Consider the following 17,031-nt stretch of genomic DNA (forward strand, 5'->3'; position numbering starts at 1 on the left):
GAATATAACTTTGCGCGTTACTGTGTGCAAAGTTAATTGTTTCATGCAAAGCTTTGGCAAGCTCCTGAATAGGCAATATTGTTTCACCTGGGGTATCTAATTTCACCCAATCTTTTGATTTGAAAAAGTGAATTTATTTTAGGTAAGTAAATAAAATTTTATTATACTCCATGCACAACTCCAGACTTCAAATAAAACTCATTACTGAAACATTAGTTACATCTATCGTCGAATGTTCTTCATTATCTTCACAGTCACAAGTAGAAAGTTTTCCAGGCGGAAATAGGTTAGTAATATTATCGTGAGTTGTGTACCTACAGAAATTGCTGAGGCTGCGAATTTAACAATGTCTCAAGGTTACCGCAAAAACCTGCCTTCCACCCGACACAGGCATTCCATCAAAGATTGCCTAGTATATCATAACCAACCATACGCGGTTTTTCAAACCACCTCCTCCTATTCCGGGCAAGTGACCGAGGAATATGAAAATGTGCACAAATGATATTATTACGAGGTCGAAGCAAGTAATGCAACTGTGCCCCGATTTCTATTCGCAGATAGAAAATTGCGACATTCTAGAGATTTTCACTACCATCTGAAGAACAGTTTGCTATCATCACTAGTCAGCAATCATAAGATTGGTTTGACGCCACTCTCCACTCACTTCTCCTATCAGCTAATCCACTTGTACCTGGACGATTGCCTTCATCAGGCAACCTTGTCTCAAATACTTGTATATAACAGAAAATTATACCCGAGTTCAATATATTTCCTCACATCAGAGGGATTCGATGCAAGAGGTTTATATGAAACATACACTAATGGACTTATGGAATCCATATGTATCAGGTATAAAATAAAATAACAAAGATTTAAAAATACGCTTTTTTCCAATAACAGTGCATAATGTACTAAAGAGTAAAAAAATCAAAAGATATGCCAAAACAAAAGTCAAAAAATAAAATTCGTAAAAAAATATACCAAAAGAAAAGTAGGATAACCCAGAACAAATAGGGATGACAGGAATTTGCTTCATAGAATTGACAAAAGGCAGGACACTACTGATTGGAAGACAATACAGTAGTGGAGGAAAAAGTAATTCCGTCACTATTGTTAGCTCACAAAACTTTATATCAAATGAATAGGGGCAGATATAATAAATGTGTTGAATTAAACAGAGGCATTAATCTTTTCTTTGCAATTCAATACGCACCGTAAAACATGACGAACAGCGGGAAATATTCCGGTTTTGGAAAATAACATCGCACAATAATTCTCACTATCCTGTTTTTCGTCCTGTTGTTTACCCACGCTGCGACAGATTTCACCGTGAGGTGACAAGCAGCGCTTCAAATACTCCCAGTTTGAACAGTAGTGTGCGCACAAATGACACCGGCGCGGCCGCATGGACACGACATTCAATGCAAATTCTAACAGAAACCAAGTGAACAAATTTGGGGCGAAAATCAAGCAATTTGCAGAAATTGGAAGTGTATATTATGGAGTCATTCCACATCTAGCAAACGATATTCATGCTTGGCCGGCCTCGGTGGCGGTGGGGTAAAGTCCTCGCATGCCAATCCGTATGTCGTGGGTTCGAATCCCGCCTAGGTGAATGATCCCTAACCAGGGCATGGATGTTCGTTTTGTGCTTCGTTAATGTTAAAAACCCGTTGTAAAGACCATAATGTGATGTTTACGGGGAAATTTGAAATAAATAATTAAAATTTGAAATAAATAATTAAATATTTTGCACTGCGAGCACGTAAAGAACGAAGAAAAGAAATGTTTATTTGAACTGTAACTTTTCTTGTGGTTTATCTATTTCTAATAAAATATATTTAATTCCCATTCAAGCAAATGAGATATTCACTAGCTACTGATTTCAAGTTATTAAAAGTATACAAAGAAGAAATCGAGAATTTTTAAGTGGTAAAAACAATAATTATACCTACAAGGTAAATATCTAAAAAAAAATCACCAGCCGCGATGATGAAAAAGCGAAACGGAAATAAAAATGAAAAATAAACTCGCAAAATCCTGCAAGAATTTTCTGCAACAACGCGGCTAATTTGTTTGAAACAATAATGAATCTAATAACTTCAGGCTTTACTTTGTGAAACCTCTCCATATTGGAATTAAGGAAATAAAACTTTATGAGGTTCACTGATTGTTTAATTAAGGGCACGACCCGGGTTTCGTAACTTAGTTACATCGTCAGGTGACTAAACCTGCATGCATCATACATTTATACCCAAAGTACACAAGTGACTGTGAGGACATCTGTCGGAAAGGAAAAAGGACTAGTTGGGAAGCGGGGGTGAGGGTTAAACACGGACTGAAATAGGGAAAAAGGGGCAGCCTTGGTTTGGGTCGAGGGTTTTTTACCAGCCAGGGGAGGGCGGGGTTAAAGTGGGTGAGGAGACGAGAAGAAGAAGGAGAGCTAAAGAAGGTGGCAGTGTTAGGGACGAAGAGAGGGTTAGCAGGGTACATTGAGTTTTCTAAATGACAATAGCCTATGGAAGGTCGTTGAGTCCGGCTGTGGAAGGACATGGGTCACTGGGGGATTTTGGTAAAGGCACTGCTTAGTATTTGTTCTTGGAAATTTTGACGGCACACATGTGGATAGGCACTTGAAAATTTATGTCACTGTAGGAGATCATTGATGGGGATGAAAAAGAGAGGGGAGTGGGAGGGGAGCACTTGTTCGTTGGCAAGGGGGGTTTTGTTCTTTAAATGTTGTATAATCTCCAACGTTTCCAGGGCATCGAGTCTCCTCCTGTTTCTTTCTGAATGTAGGATATCCGGCTTAAAATCACTATTGTGTTTACCTTCTAATAAATGATTGGCGAAGTTTGATAGAAAGATCAATCAAACTTCGCCAATCATTTATTAGAAGGTAAACACAATAGTGATTTTAAGCCGGATATCCTACATTCAGAAAGAAACAGGAGGAGACTCGATGCCCTGGAAACGTTGGAGATTATACAACATTTAAAGAACAAAACCCCCCTTGCCAACGAACAAGTGCTCCCCTCCCACTCCCCTCTCTTTTTCATCCCCATCAATGATCTCCTACAGTGACATAAATTTTCAAGTGCCTATCCACATGTGTGCCGTCAAAATTTCCAAGAACAAATACTAAGCAGTGCCTTTACCAAAATCCCCCAGTGACCCATGTCCTTCCACAGCCGGACTCAACGACCTTCCATAGGCTATTGTCATTTAGAAAACTCAATGTACCCTGCTAACCCTCTCTTCGTCCCTAACACTGCCACCTTCTTTAGCTCTCCTTCTTCTTCTCGTCTCCTCACCCACTTTAACCCCGCCCTCCCCTGGCTGGTAAAAAACCCTCGACCCAAACCAAGGCTGCCCCTTTTTCCCTATTTCAGTCCGTGTTTAACCCTCACCCCCGCTTCCCAACTAGTCCTTTTTCCTTTCCGACAGATGTCCTCACAGTCACTTGTGTACTTTGGGTATAAATGTATGATGCATGCAGGTTTAGTCACCTGACGATGTAACTAAGTTACGAAACCCGGGTCGTGCCCTTAATTAAACAATCAGTGAACCTCATAAAGTTTTATTTCCTTAATTCCAATAATGAATCTCATAATGCTTGGTTTTGGGAAAAGTCAGAGATAAAACTTGAGTTGGTTGACCTATAAAATCTTGCATCCTTTCATTCCGAATCGTGGTGTTTTGATGACTCGATTCGAAATGATAGAGCCTCATTGGCAAGGAATTAGAGTCACTAAAAATGAAACTATGCATGGAAGTAAATTGGAACATCATACGGTTTAAAGATAAGGCTTCACGTAATACCCTCCGCTTCGGTCCAATTCGAAAGATAAAAATTTCAGTTTCGTAATATCTTAATCAATGTTATGTTACATAATTATAATAAAAAAGTTGGCTTCCTCTAAGAAATCCCCATATGCAAGTGGTATAGATGGTGTGTTTACATTCTAATGTGTGAAATAAAATGACACAATTATTTCCAGAAAAAGTCTCAAACGATTCATCCCTCAGGTTATTTTTCAGCTCTGTGGTACGCGTGAAAAATCAAATCCTTAGGAGAGCTGAAAAATGTACACTTAGCTCAGATTCGCTGGTAGGAAAAGTTAATATTCGATACATTCATCGCTCAACGTTCTATATTAATTCTAAAACGTTCATTGATTCTCTTGTTTCGGCACTTATAATTTATACTAGTTACAATGAAATTGATTTTTTTCGAGTTTCTTTGACCTTCATTTATAAAAAACTGATAATTAAGGGCATAACTTAATAATCTTCGCATGAAAACCCAGACTTAATCAGACGTAATTTGCTCCGGTATTCGTCTCGGTCAACGAATTACACATGCTTTTTGAATGCCACCCTATAAAAGAAGCAACCGATAACCATCACGGGGAAATTGATCATGACGACCTCAAAAAGAGATATTGCGATAAGCATTTCGAAAATTGTCCGAAGAAAAACGTGAAGGAAAGTCCGCAAACTCGTTAAAATTAACCATAACGCCGAATGCCTAAATAATGCATCATTTTTGATGCGATTTTTTAAAAAATAATGCTGTAGAGAACAATTGTCCGCATTTATCAGTTCAGCTCCTCAGCGTTTACAATGCTGTATATAGCGCGCTTACTCTGGAGGCAGTGAAGCATCAAACTGCGTGGTCGAAGTTGGAATTGCATATTGACATAGAACGTAGGTTGGCGAGAGTAGCAATTATATTTTGCATAAGCAATAGGGACGTAGGCTGTTACCAAGAACGACTGCAAAGAAGAAGAATTTTTAATTAGTCTATACGGTTATTAAATTCACAGTCGAACACATTCAACGGAACAGATTCTGTAATAATTCTATAGCGGCATTCAACTTGGGACAAAATATTCGCGTAACGCAGTAATGTAGTGTTTAATGTATATTTATTACTGGACTTCAGGTTATAGTGAATGGTGTATAACTCAAATGCGTTTAAACGTCAACAATGCACTCGGCAATAAACAATGGAGATAAATACCGAAGGGGATATGAGTTGAGCAATGGACAGAAGTTTCACAAAATTATTGGTTCATTTAGCAACATGCTATAGAATATGGGTAGGTGCTATCAACTAAACTTAGACAATAACTGATGAAATGTGGATGATTTGATATCTTAAGAGCAGATGTAATAGATAAGAAAACGAGGAACAAGTCATTCAGTTTTAGAAATACCTCAATAGTCATCCAATTGATTGATCGATTTCAAGGATTAACATCCTAGTTCATAAGCAGGACAACGAATGAACCCTTACTTAGAACGAAAAGTGGGTAACAACGAGATAACGTTTGCTCGTTCCAAAAGAAACAAGGGGCTTCCTAGCGTTCAGTCTCTGCATAGGAGATAAAGTTATTGAAACCGCAGTACTTATTACATACGATTGGTTCTGGTGGAAATGGTGGATAAAATTGCATGAGTATGAATGCCCGTGTAAAATAAGTCTTTTGTAGACTACAAACTTTGGTTTCACGAACTTAACAATCATTTGATTGTTAACAAAGTTAAGCTTCCAAAAACTTGAATTTTAAAACTGCAAATATGATAAATGGCCTGAGTGTTATCATCTTTCCTTCCTTTCATGCGTATTTTAAGTTCCTGAATATTTAAACGGTTTGAGCAAAAATTGATTACACAGTAGGTACTGAAGCTAGTTCGATTGAAGATATGGAGCTCTAAAATTAGTCTTTTATAAATAAATGGATCCAAGAGTTGTATTGTTGATTAATTAATAAGGGATAGAGTTTGAGTAATTGTTTTAACGAAATGTTAATTAAAATCAACATGGAAAAGTGTTTAAGTTAATGAATTAATCAATTGATAATTTAAATTAAAATAAATAATCAAAAGGATTGCAAAGGGTTAAAAGTTGTTGATTGGTTACAGACGACTTATATAAGTTGAGATAAATAAGATCATTATTTATGTTAATACTGTGGCTAATAGTTATTTATAGAGCACAAGAAGGTTGAATTCCAATATACAGCAATCCCATGTTGTAATAGTTTTTTATATGAACAGATTCAATTTATTGATATTAAAAACGGATGCTAAGAGATGATTTTCAAAATCCTCATTCAGAGGGTATGTTAAGATATATTTTTAGAAGAGCGTTTCTCCCTTCGATACATCAAATGAGACATTTGCAATGTCTGATTCAGATTAAAGAACAAATACCTCAACGTTATCGGAGGTCCTTGAAAAGATACATGGCTTCTCGCCACCGTTCGCTGGTTAAAGTCCGAAAAGCAGGACGTTTCGGGAGGAATCTGCAATACCTCAGGAAGTGGTAGGGGAGAAATTTTTAAGCATTTTTAGTCCTATAAAGATGGGATCGCAACTCCTTAGTTACACGGAGCTATAGCAACGCAAACCTTTTTTAATACACTTCGCAGCTTCCGTGAAAACTGGGTACTTAGCCTTTTCGAAATTTTATTTAATACTCTGGGTTTTTGAGGGTATAAAGTAAATAAGATTCGAAGAAAATGTGCGATTATAATTGCATGAAACAATTTCACTTTGAGCTTAATCAAACGAGTTAGAGCTTTCAGCGTGTATCAGCAATACGATTGCGCAATCTCAACTATTTTGAGGCATGGCGAATTTTTAGTTTTCAAAAATTTTCGAGGTAATTTTCAGTCTCCTAGCTACTATTCGTGGAGCATACGATGGTGGAAACAACTACCCAAACGTGCGAGCAATCAGCACACTCGCCAAAGTAAAAAGCCTTAGGGCGGTCGCCCCGGTCGCCCCGCCCTAAGGCCGGCCCTGGATTGAAACTTAACTATGAGCCGCGGAGTTTTGATTAATTTAGTTTCGTTCCTGGTCGAAACTAAACTCGTTGTTGGTTTTAATTTCGTGCGGGAACGAAACTAACCCTAGGCCTTATATTTTCGTTTCCCACCGGGTCAAAACGACACATTTTCGTTTCGTTTCACCTGCCATCCCTTATTGCCAAACAGTTTCAAACGTTGAATATAAGCAAAACTAACGGACTAATGGTGGCTCCCATCCATTATGTAAAATCGCGCGAGTCATTTTGATGCTAGACTCAAGTAACAGAAAACACGAATAAAAATCAATACTTGAAATACACCTACGAGAATACCAGTCCACGAAAGTCAAACATAAGTTAAAAGGAGTGAAGGAGTGAAGAAGTGGAGAGTGAAAGTGTGACACCTCCATGTGGTGACCACATAGAAAAATGCCCTTTTTTCTACAATTTTTTTTATCATCATGCGATGGAAATCCGAAACTGCTGTTCTTTGGTTCCTACGTAAATATACATAGAGATGCAATAATTGAATGACGCCTGCACTTCGTTTCAATAATAGGCACGTTAGTCTGAGTCATCCCCATTTGACTCGAGCAGTGAGATTTTTTTTTATTGCCAACTTTCCCGTATTTCAGCGCTAAAGATCATTACTCAAATACCATCGAAACCTAAATGGAAAAGGCAACTGGGCTGAAGACGATATGGGTGAGCTTCCGCGGCAAACGGCGTCGATTCGTTGTTGCTGAATAACATCAAGTGTTAGGAATCTAATGACATGCTATTCATAGATAAACGGTTACATTTCCAGCCTTTGAAGTTGACTTTAATCGTTCCATCTCTTTCTTGATTCATATATATTTTTCTATGGTTGCTAATCTACATACGTAATCTTGTGACCGTAAATTTAAATTTTAAGATAAAAACCTTTGAGGAAACACCTCATATTAATGTACCATATTTAAGTCCGTTAAAAATAAAATTGTTACAGCTCTTTTATACATTTATTTGTTGATTTATTCTTCCTTGTGAACCCCATTTGGAAGGAAAATGGGAAATGCCTTTGGTTGTCAAGTTATGACCTCGTATTTTTCCAACTTGATCGGGTAGTATATGCTATCTAAATAAGTTTTCAAATCATTGGAGCCATATCAGGCGTATAATATTGAACAGTTGAGACAAGAGTAATCAATCAAAGTTATAGATATCCCTTATCGAATTCACGTCAGTGCAGAAGCTTGTGGGATTACGGAGTATCCACTGCGATTGTTTGGGTGAGAAAAATTCGAAATTCCACCTGAAGGACGGGTAGATTCGGAGGGGACATTTCCTTCCCTCATCCATTGATATAGGCCGTTTCATTATTATTGAATAGCCTAAATTTAAATATCTCCAGGATGCTTTTCGACGGAAAATCCATAAATAACATTGTCTCGTTAAACAAATATATTTATTTTTGGATGAAAAGTTCTCGGGCTTTCCACTGGGTAATAAAATCCTTCTCCGCCGACGTTTCGATGTCAACTGAGGGACAACATCCTCAGGACAACTCATTTGCCCTGAGGATGATGCCCCTGATGGACATCGAAACGTCGGCAGAGAAGGATTTTATTACCCGGTGGAAAGCCCGAGAACTTTTCATCCAACATCTACGCCGGGAAAACACCCGATTATATATTTATTTTTGATTTTTGGCACAGTTTAAACATGGTCAATTTTTACAATCTGGCGACAATATGCAGATCTTTTTAAGCTAATTATGTCCATATCCTCAATTTTTATTCGAAACCTAGTGAACACGCTGGTGCTTTCTAGGACAGTTTCCCTCCGCGTTCTATAAATATCTACCTTAACTCAAATTTTCAAGAGAGGATCCGAGTTCTGCCATATAATAAGTAACATATACTGAGAAAGATAGTATATAACGCTATTCATAAGCTAAGAAAGTATTTCATTCCCTATTGGTATATTTTTGTGCTCATATCATGCGTAAATCTCCAAACTATAGCTGACCATCTTGATGTCGCATCTGTTATGTCACAGAGTTCCTCACCTACGTCTTGCACATTACATGATTTCCTAGAATTTACTTCACTATTCACTTTTTTGTTTTCTTTCATTGAGATATCTTTCAATCCTTCTCTCTGATTGATCGATAACCTTGAAAGTGCAATAGATAGGACGATTATTGCTTGTGCAGGGTGAGAGAGTGGCACGTGTAACACAGAAAATAAGTCCGCACTGCTGCTATGAGCGCGTTAATCGCAAAAAGGTCTGGAATACGTTCAAGAAATTGCTAATCCCAAGAAGTAGCCTCTTGGATAGAGCATTTAGCTGGTAGTCGAAAGGTCCCGTTCAAATCTCGGGTAACGAGAAAGTGCTAAGAAGTGTGGGAGAAAAGAGAAGACTCCTAAAAACATTAAGCAGAAGAAGGGACAACTTAGTTGGCCACATTTTGAGGCACGATGGTCTGATGAAGACAATCGTTGAAGGACAACTGGAAGGGGAAAAGGGCAAGGGACGGCCCCGAATAAGTTATATAGGACAAGTTATAAAGGATGTAAAAGAGAAGAAATATGTAGCTATGAAAAGATTAGCGGATAGGAGAGAGAAATGGAGAGCTGCGTCAAACCAATCTTAGGATTGTTGACTAATGATGATGATGATGAAAGGAAATCCTCTAGCAAAATCCTTGAAGTGAAAAGTGGCTCAGGGAATGGAACTGGCATCCCTGCACTGAATGCATGAAGTCCAAACGCCTATGGTTTGATCTCTACCCTCACCTATGCGAACTAATCCTCGGGTTGAATCACTGGGTGAGCGACGAACGGCCGTTGCTGGAATTGCAAGCGGCCTCTGTGGCGGCTATGGACAATCCTCTCCTGCCAAACTGAATGTTGTGATAATTCTTCGTTAAAACGTTCGCAGGTACTCGTAATATTAGATGGAAAACTTTTGGGGCTATGTTGCCGCGTCAATTTTCGAGTGATCCCAAAGTACTACAACGTGCTCGGTACAACAGGGAGTATATGCAACGCAAAAAGAAATAGAATTGATCCTGGCAGAGTAAAGATGCTTGTTTTCTATAACAAATATGTTGAACAGATTGTCATTTTCATTTAAATCTAACTTTAACACTCACGGGTTACGTGTTTTTTATTGGTTTTTTATAGTTCGCATTGGTTTACAAAGGCGGATCAATAATTTTTTCTAAGGGGTACAAGGGTCGGACATGCAAACGACCTTCTCATATTTGACTTTAAAGAAAAGATACATCAATTACTATACGAAATATTCTATTTATTTTGACATGAAAGTTATTGATATGATATTAAAAGATTGAGGCTCTGTAATACACAAAAAAACTAAAGTAATGAGAACCGTATTAATAATCTTGCCTATTTTTCAAGTGTCTTAAGGAGGCACATGCCCCCGTATCCCCCCCCCTTAATCCGCTGATGTTGGTATACATACTTAAGCAAATTACATTGGCGGTTTAATTGTATGCTAATTTCGACCTAAATATCATGAGTAATTCTGATTATTACTGGTATCAGTTATCCAGGGTGAAAATTTCGTGATAGAACTTTTCTCCACCATGTGTATCGATAAACCAAACAAGGGCGTACCCAGGATCATAACTAGGGGGGGGGGGGAACTCATGGTCTAGGGGTGAGGAAGCCAAGTTGTGATATTTTAAGAAAATTATAACAGCGCTTTATTAATTCATGAGATTATTTCCTTGAAAAAATAGTTTTATTATAGTTACATATCTTATACTAATACATATCATTTTTCGTGGGTTTAAAGAAATTTTGTTGAATACTTTCGTTTCAATTCAGTATCTACTGATTTTGCTTAAAGACTTTTGCTATTTTTGCTTCTAGAGGGGGGGAAGCTGCCCCTCTGCCCCTCGCTGGGTACGCCCATGAAACCGAACATAAATAGTGCACTACACCGATATATACGTCGCACATCCCTGAATCTAACCTCACACCTGTGATAGTGCGGAGAAGCGGAAAAGATGAATTAATTCTGTTCGAATGCCTTGGCTTCCTTTGAGCCCTTGGACTGAGACCATCTTTCCCCGATCTACTTACCTAATGCGGCTCCTCGCAATGCAGTATATGGCCGCAGGGACGACGCACGGCAGAGAAGTCGACGACGTCAAAGCCCAACTCTGGGGTCGCCAATGCGAGGGGCAGGTAGAGCGCGTGCGCCTTTGAACCTCCGACGAGGGAAAAAAAAACAATCACGGCCGTGCGATGCGTTTCTCGTAACCAGTGGCGCAGCGAGCCCACCAGAGGTCAGAGAATTTTTTAAACTAAATCCGTTTTACTTAGTTGCATTAACATTACTTGTAGAATAATGTAAGGATTTATAAAATATTCCTCAGAAAGCCGTAAAACTCACCATATTTCTTAATTTTTCTCATATATCCTAGGGGGCGGGGGGCCGCACCTCCCGCTTATCCTGGCGGGTATTCCATACCCCCAGACACCCCAGTATTAGTTCCGCCTAAAACCCCTAATAGCCTTAATTCCTAGCTGCGCCCCTGCTTGTAACCACTCGTAGAATGGTTCGATGGGTCCTGCAAATTTAAGGAGATCAAATTTAAAGGAATCATCATCATCATTAGTCAACAGTCCTAAGATTGGTTTGACGCAGCTCTCAATTTCTCGCTCCTATCCGCTAGCCTTTTCAGAGCGACGTATTTCTTCTCTTTCACATCCTTCATAATCTGTCCTATGTAACTCATTCAGGGCCGCCCCTTGCCCTTCATCCCTTCCACCTGTCTTTCAACGATTGTCTTCATCAACATAATCTATTATTCTCTTCTAGTGGACATGGAACCTTATATCGTTTAGTTAGTTCCTTTCGTCAAGTATTTCTGTAATGCTCTATCATTTTTTGGAACCTAAGAGGGTCGTTCGATAAGTAATGCCCCACATTAAAAAAAAAAGCCATTGATATATACAGATCAATGTCCTTGTTGGTGCTTCACTATTGATGTTTGTTCTCTGCGCTGATGAAGTTTGACACCGTTCTAGCAGATAACAGAACAGTGGTAGAGTGTCAAAATGGCGTCTACATATGACTCACATTAAAAGCAGCGTGCTGTTATTGAATTTTTGTGTACAGAAAAAGAACATGGTGAACATCCATAAAGGTTTGTGTGCAGTGTATGGCAACGCTTTGGTAGGAGTGAAGTTGGGCGATGGGTAAAGAATGTTACAGCCTCAGGAGATGCAGAAACAGAGCTCTATGATCCAGTGGCGCAGCGAGGGGGTGTTTTGGGGGTTAAACCCCCCCCCCCCCAGAGCTCAGAGAAATATTTAAGTTTAATCCATTTTACTTAATTGAATTGATATTACTAATAGAAAAGTGTAAGGATTAATGAAATATCTCTCAGAAATCCGTAAAACTCACCATTTTGAACCATTTATCTTAAAATTCCGCAATTTATTAATCTCGCACCTACCGCTTATCCTGGTGGGTATTCCATGCCCCACACACCCCGGTATTAGTTGCACCTAAACCCCCCTAGCCTTAATTCCTGGCTGCGCCCCTGCTCAGGAGATGCAGAAACAGAGCTCGATTATCATCCACGCTCGCCATGGCAACGCCTACAATACAAGAGCAACACATTACCACCAGGGAATACATGCTCCCCCAAAATGTTGGCGCTAGGCCTTAGAACGTAATGGGTACTGCGTAGAAAAATAGGGCATGGACAACACATGTTGATGCACATTGTCATCAAATTCTGACTCTTTACAATAAATATGTTCTGAGAAAAAAATAAGGGGCATTACTTATTGAACGACCCTCGTAGATAGCATTTAATGCTACAATCTCTTATTTGAGACCCTAATACAGAAAATTCCGCTTCCCCTTTTGTGTTTGATTGTGATATCGTCGGTTGGGAGTGTCGAGGTTTAATTAGAATTGTGATGGACGGCTCCAAATGTAATTTTAATTTTATTTTCCTTCGAAGATCCTTTGTCTGTCTAAATTTAGCTAGGATATATTCAACCAATAACTTGGATTTTACGACTTTCTGCTTGCAATTTATATGCTATGCTTGCCCTTACACCCTTCCACCTAAGGAGTCTTTTTTTTTTTAATTGGGACGGATGTGAAATGTTTGTTTCCCCCATAGAATCTGAATTATTCGACAGATGGATGGCATGTTGTCGGTATAGAGTCCGTCGTAATTTGAAGCACAAATTTTGCATAATATTTATCAGTATAAGTGAATAATCCTAGGATTGATTTGACGCAGCTCTCCATTCTCCGCTCCTACCCGCTAGCCTTTTCATAGCGACTTATATCTTCTCTTTTACATGATTCTCTCCTAGGTCATGACCTTCCTAATTTGATGATGAATTCGCCCCTGGCTGCACCAAAATATTCACTTGCAATACATGCACATCCAACTTGTAACAGAATTTGACCACCCCTCATTGAGGCACGGACAGATTTAGGTCGTTGCTTTGAGGGAGATGATTAATTACTTACCGCACAGCCTTGGAGTTATGCAATACCTTTCAGCGACAATGCGTGTGAGGTCTCATATGCATAGACAACTTTTAGGTATTCTTCAATTATTTTTTGGCATTGTTGAGCCGCTTAAATAAAAACTTACACAAGAGATTCAATGTAAGATAACATTTTTTTCAATTTTACCAGAAATTACATGGGGGAGTGGTGGCGCCCCTCCTGCCCGCCCCTCAATCCCGTCACTGCAATGGGGTACTCTTGAGGTTCGGGTCCCCCCCTGAGTCCCTGAATGATGGGGGCTGGGCGTAAACTTCCCCAAGGCCGTTTCCACAAACAATTTCATAGTGGAGAGGAGCTTGGAGAGGTGGTAACCGTTGAGTTTGTGCAATCGGAGGGGTTTAGCTCACGACTGTCTTTCTGAGGGGTGAATTTGAAACCCTTGACTACGTCCGCTGGCTTCGCCCTTGAACTGACCGACCCATATACCTTCCGGATGGTCTAGCTCAATGGTACTTCGAGTATACAGAAATCATAACCGCTTTTGGTCGGCACTTTTTTCTTGTACCAGCGATATTCGGTGGTACTAGCAAAAAGTGTCGACGAAAATTATAGAATTTTGTCACACTTAATTAAAAAACACGATATGAAGTTACAATTTTAGATGTCAATTTAATGTTTTTTTTGTTTTACTGAAAAGGAATTATTTGGTGCTTGTAATGCTCTAATATATTTTGGATATGGGATAAAACAAAATGTAGGAACTTATAATGATTTTAAATCCGGTCTATGCTTGAGCTGATATATCGGCTCGTTACACGTCTCACCCGTGGAGCAAAGCCTGATTTATCTGCCGGTGGCGCTGGGAGGGTTAAATGGAAATTATAGTATACGCAATCTACGAGCGGTGTGACGTTCGCAAACAAATTTAGTTCACAATTTCGTTAATTTAACGAAAAATTTCAATGAAGCAAACTCCATTATTTCTACCCAAGAATTGGAAAGAAGAAAAAATGTTAGTTAATGTCCCGCATTTCTCTGGTACATAATCAGAGAAGAATATTCTCCAAGAGGTAAGCTATAAAAATGTTTTCTATTCTCCTTAGATACAACACCAAAACCAAACATTATAAATTTTTATGCATTGATTCATAACAAAAAAGGGATATCTCACAAGAGACTTCCATGTAACATTTCCATGTCATCCCGATGTTGGCCTAACACAAGCATACATCAAACGCCGCACCGGCCGGTCAGGCGTCGTAATCAGTGGCGGATCCAGGAATTTTTTCTAGGGGTGGCAGGCATAAGGCCCCTATTAGGCGAGGCAACCAGACGCACCACCGGACGCGCCACCGGTGGCGCGTCCGGTGGAACTGGTCAGTCGTGGGGCATAGAATCAAATGAGTCCTATTAGCCGAGGCAACCAGACTTTCCACCAGACTTTCCACCGAAACCAGTCGCCTGAGCCCCGCAACCGCGCCTTCCACCTTGGGTTGCAAGAGTCTGACAGACTAACGATCTCGATTAAAAACAAGGTACAAAAATTAATGTGCGAAATATTCTCTTTATTTAGACATGAAAGCTATTGATATGAAATTAAATGATTGAGGCTCCGTAATACTCAAAAGAAAACGAGCGCAATGTTAACTGTATAAAAAATTTTGTTCTTTTTTTTTACCTGCCTCCCATCCCCCTAAATCCGCCTATGATCGTCATTATAACACCAGTAACGAATTGCAAACGAGCAAAGTAGTCGCATCCATCCTCCCTTAAAGGTATGCTATAATATTTTTATCTTTAGAGAAGTTTAAAGGTTGTCTAAATAATTTTATGCCTTTACGACGGGTGAGAATGAGCAACAAATGTTGAGAGTATGCAACCCGCGTGCCACCCAAATTGTCTGACTGAGGTGGCGCGCGCTCACTCTCGGTGCGATATCTCGGGAACCAAAGGGCAGAAATGAAAGACATTTGATGTAATTGTGGTATCTCTAAGCCAATATGTGTTGGCGGCACAGGTTGTGCTTTTGTTTTACGAATTATGCTTGTCAATTGTTTTGTATGAGAATTGGAGTCTGAATAAAAGCCGTTGAAGTAGAACCACGTTGTCCCCTGGAGTTAGTGATTGATCCCCTGAAAGCTGGCGAATCCTCGAAGACACGACAGTAATACTCTGAAAATGTCTAATGAAATTTGAGGTGATACTCTGCAAATGTCTAATAAGTCGTTGTAGACGACAAAAAAGTGACAGAATAATCCGAGAGTGACATCATCTTCAGTTACGTCCGAAAAACACCCAAAAACACCAAAATTTCAAAACTTTAGGTCTACCGAGTTAGTAACGAGGAAGTCCTAAGAAGGGTAGGAGAGAATAGAAGCCTCATGAAAACCTTAATAAGAAGACGGAACAACCTTATAGGCCACATCTTGAGACATGATGGCCTGATGAAGACAATCGTCGAAGGACAAGTGGAAGGCAAGAATGGAAAAGGAAGACCCCGAACAAAATATATGGAACAAGTAAAGAGAGATGTGAAAGAGAAGAAATACGTAGGTGTGAAAAGATTAGCTGATAGGAGAACTGAGTGGAGAGCTGCGTCAAACCAATCCTAGGATTGTTGACCAGTGATGATGATGATGATGAGGTGCGATGCGGCACGTTTTCCCGGCATGCGATTGAAAAAATAATTTCATGATTCATTTTCTCACCAAATGGAACAAAACTCCGGGGCGTCCCAAAAGAAATTCGAAAACTTTATAAATAAGGACCACCCTAACGCTATATTGAGAAGGCAATCAGCAGCTGAGGTCCCTTGAGAGAATGGTAGAAAGAGTTGTTGGAGAGAAAACAAGCATCTCCATTATCCTGCTCTCAATAAAAGGTGTCAGAGCAGAGGGGCGGTCGGACCAGGTCGGCTGGTTGGCAATCGCCGAGGGCCCCGAGGTTAAGGGGCCCCCAAAAACGCTCGCGTCTATCGCGAAGCTTACATGAAACGTATAATAAATAAAGATTTAGATTACTCGGACCAAAGTTTTTTTTTCAATTACATATAAAATTCTACGCTTTCATTATTTGCTTTACTTACTGCATACTTGGTGTAAAAATATCATTGAAAAAATGCAATAAAATAAAGGTGTCGGGAGAATAAAAAGGACCTACTGCTTTCTCGAAAGGCTTACACGAAAAGATTTTTTTAAAGAAGTTTTTTTAGATTTCAGTCCAGTTTCAAGGAATAAATTCGCTAAATATATGAAGAAACCGCAATATATTATTCAATTTTATAACCTGTAAAATTCTCACTTTTGACGGTATTTCTTCTTGCGAAACTGCAATTTTTATTGACTTTAATCTAGTTTTAAAGAGCCAGAATAGCGTCAAAATCCATTTCCTGTCATGCAATTTCTTACAATTTTCCGGGGAAGGACACCAGCATCCCCCGATTAGAAGAATGCACGTGGACGGTTAGAAAATCCCCCAGACGCTTAAAAAATATGCAAGATTTTTGATGCGGTTATCATTACGTTCGTTTTATTTTGTGTATTAAGGAGCCTCAATAATTTAATTTCATATTAATAACTTTCTTATCAAAATAGCTAGAACATTATCAATCGTAATTGCGGTATTTTGTTTTTAATCTCAAATATGAGAAGACCTGTCAGAGCTCGATGCCCCCAGAAAAAAATCGTGGATCCACCCCAGCATATAACCAG

The sequence above is a fragment of the Ischnura elegans genome, chromosome 10, assembly GCF_921293095.1.
Source record: "Ischnura elegans chromosome 10, ioIscEleg1.1, whole genome shotgun sequence".
NCBI lineage: Eukaryota > Metazoa > Arthropoda > Insecta > Odonata > Coenagrionidae > Ischnura > Ischnura elegans.